This window comes from Halictus rubicundus, unplaced genomic scaffold, assembly GCF_050948215.1.
Source record: "Halictus rubicundus isolate RS-2024b unplaced genomic scaffold, iyHalRubi1_principal scaffold0390, whole genome shotgun sequence".
Classification (NCBI taxonomy): Eukaryota; Metazoa; Arthropoda; class Insecta; order Hymenoptera; family Halictidae; genus Halictus; species Halictus rubicundus.
The window spans coordinates 68,934-72,500 of NW_027488931.1; the positions used below are offsets into that span (position 1 = coordinate 68,934).

Consider the following 3,567-nt stretch of genomic DNA (forward strand, 5'->3'; position numbering starts at 1 on the left):
GAAAATCGTCTAGGACCGATAGGGAAAAAGTTTCCTCTTGGCGGTGGGACTTAGAAAAATTTCCAGAGTTTTGTCGACGGAGTAGCACATCCGTCCATTATTTGCTAATAACTCGATAAATAATAATTGTAGCGAGTTTGGTGTTATGATATATATTGTTAGAAACCGTCTATATTACAGTGATATCACGTCGAAAATCGTCTAGGACCGATAGGGAAAAAGTTTCCTCTTGGCGGTGGGACTTAGAAAAATTTTCGTCGAACGTCCGACGGAGTAGCACATCCGTCCATTATTTGCTAATAACTCGATAAATAATAATTGTAGCGAGTTTGGTGTTATGATATATATTGTTAGAAACCGTCTATATTACAGTGATATCACGTCGAAAATCGTCTAGGACCGATAGGGAAAAAGTTTCCTCTTGGCGGTGGGACTTAGAAAAATTTCCAGAGTTTTGTCGACGGAGTAGCACATCCGTCCATTATTTGCTAATAACTCGATAAATAATAATTGTAGCGAGTTTGGTGTTATGATATATATTGTTAGAAACCGTCTATATTACAGTGATATCACGTCGAAAATCGTCTAGGACCGATAGGGAAAAAGTTTCCTCTTGGCGGTGGGACTTAGAAAAATTTTCGTCGAACGTCCGACGGAGTAGCACATCCGTCCATTATTTGCTAATAACTCGATAAATAATAATTGTAGCGAGTTTGGTGTTATGATATATATTGTTAGAAACCGTCTATATTACAGTGATATCACGTCGAAAATCGTCTAGGACCGATAGGGAAAAAGTTTCCTCTTGGCGGTGGGACTTAGAAAAATTTCCAGAGTTTTGTCGACGGAGTAGCACATCCGTCCATTATTTGCTAATAACTCGATAAATAATAATTGTAGCGAGTTTGGTGTTATGATATATATTGTTAGAAACCGTCTATATTACAGTGATATCACGTCGAAAATCGTCTAGGACCGATAGGGAAAAAGTTTCCTCTTGGCGGTGGGACTTAGAAAAATTTTCGTCGAACGTCCGACGGAGTAGCACATCCGTCCATTATTTGCTAATAACTCGATAAATAATAATTGTAGCGAGTTTGGTGTTATGATATATATTGTTAGAAACCGTCTATATTACAGTGATATCACGTCGAAAATCGTCTAGGACCGATAGGGAAAAAGTTTCCTCTTGGCGGTGGGACTTAGAAAAATTTCCAGAGTTTTGTCGACGGAGTAGCACATCCGTCCATTATTTGCTAATAACTCGATAAATAATAATTGTAGCGAGTTTGGTGTTATGATATATATTGTTAGAAACCGTCTATATTACAGTGATATCACGTCGAAAATCGTCTAGGACCGATAGGGAAAAAGTTTCCTCTTGGCGGTGGGACTTAGAAAAATTTTCGTCGAACGTCCGACGGAGTAGCACATCCGTCCATTATTTGCTAATAACTCGATAAATAATAATTGTAGCGAGTTTGGTGTTATGATATATATTGTTAGAAACCGTCTATATTACAGTGATATCACGTCGAAAATCGTCTAGGACCGATAGGGAAAAAGTTTCCTCTTGGCGGTGGGACTTAGAAAAATTTCCAGAGTTTTGTCGACGGAGTAGCACATCCGTCCATTATTTGCTAATAACTCGATAAATAATAATTGTAGCGAGTTTGGTGTTATGATATATATTGTTAGAAACCGTCTATATTACAGTGATATCACGTCGAAAATCGTCTAGGACCGATAGGGAAAAAGTTTCCTCTTGGCGGTGGGACTTAGAAAAATTTTCGTCGAACGTCCGACGGAGTAGCACATCCGTCCATTATTTGCTAATAACTCGATAAATAATAATTGTAGCGAGTTTGGTGTTATGATATATATTGTTAGAAACCGTCTATATTACAGTGATATCACGTCGAAAATCGTCTAGGACCGATAGGGAAAAAGTTTCCTCTTGGCGGTGGGACTTAGAAAAATTTCCAGAGTTTTGTCGACGGAGTAGCACATCCGTCCATTATTTGCTAATAACTCGATAAATAATAATTGTAGCGAGTTTGGTGTTATGATATATATTGTTAGAAACCGTCTATATTACAGTGATATCACGTCGAAAATCGTCTAGGACCGATAGGGAAAAAGTTTCCTCTTGGCGGTGGGACTTAGAAAAATTTTCGTCGAACGTCCGACGGAGTAGCACATCCGTCCATTATTTGCTAATAACTCGATAAATAATAATTGTAGCGAGTTTGGTGTTATGATATATATTGTTAGAAACCGTCTATATTACAGTGATATCACGTCGAAAATCGTCTAGGACCGATATTTAAAAATTTTCCTCTTATTTGTGGGACTTAGAAAAATTTTCAAAGTTCGGTGAATTATGAAAAGTTGGTTATTTTGTGTAAAATAATATAGAAATATTAAAATTTATTATATTTTGTGAAAAAAATTTTTATACTTTTTTCGCTCTAAGTTCCAACAGCCCCGCCGGGAGGTCTGTTGCCGCGGCGGTTTGCGGCCATAAGCGCGCGTGCTATTGACCGCGCGGCGCCGGCGTCCCGGCCGGCCGTTCGGTATCTATAAGAGAGTCGACGGTTCGGTCGAGTCGGTCGGTGCAGCGCGCGTCTGTGGCTATTCTACGATCTCGGTCGAGAAGCAGTCATGGGCGCCTCGAGACTTCGGTCTTGACTGTTTCGTACCGTGCTTCGTATCGAATTATTCTCTACACAGCATTGCCACGGGTCGGTGTCCTAGACCGAATGGCCCTTATGTGGCGAGCCTTCCCTTAGTGGAGGTTGGTGACTTGTATTCACTTTTGTGTTTACTCGTACTAACTGAGCATCAACTCTTATGTCCGAGCGACTAAGGTATGAAAAAGAGAAAATAGAGTTAAAGAGAAAAAAAATTCTGTCTTTTAAAGACAGAATAAAGAGAAAAATTCGTTAAATAATAGAGGTGTCCTATTTCGTTTATGCCCAGCGCGAGCAGAAGAACACGGTTTCTCGCAGTCCAGCATGCGTCCTGTCCGCGCTTCCTCGGCACTTGTGTCGATTTTGTCCAGCGCAGTGGTTACGTGCTTCCGCGATCCATGTTTGGAACTATACGCGCCTCCACGATTAGGCAAACCATGTTATTATACGAAACGAATGTATGAAACTTGTTTCAATAAGATATTTATAAGAAAGTTGAAACAAGTAAAATATCTGAACAAGATAAGATATTTATAAGAAAGTCTTGTTCAAGATATACGTATAAAATTGAGAAACCGAGAACGCAGAGGAGGAGGAGGTATATTTGAAAAGGAATTTGTTCGAGGTTGAATATTTATAGAGAAGAGAAGATATATGTATCTCGTGCAAAAGGTTCTCTGACAATTTGCACGAGTATAAAATATATATATGATTGGAAGAAAAAGTGTCATCGACCTGTCTCGAAGAGAGCTGGCGGCGAAGACATTCGAAAAATTGTCGAAGCTCCCTGGTTGATCCTGCCAGTAGTCATATGCTTGTCTCAAAGATTAAGCCATGCATGTCTCAGTACATGCCGCATTAAGGTGAAACCGCG

At 39.6% G+C, this 3,567-nt stretch overlaps 1 non-coding gene across 1 annotated transcript in view; it reads left to right on the top strand.

Annotated features, from left to right (window-relative positions):
* The first annotated feature begins 3,477 nt into the window (after nt 1-3,477).
* Nucleotides 3,478-3,567, top strand: part of LOC143364255 (small subunit ribosomal RNA) — a 1,921-nt gene continuing 1,831 nt past the window's right edge. Inside the window, exon 1 of the ribosomal RNA XR_013084054.1 lies at nt 3,478-3,567. This exon is cut by the window's right edge and continues 1,831 nt beyond it. This is a non-coding gene — a ribosomal RNA (small subunit ribosomal RNA).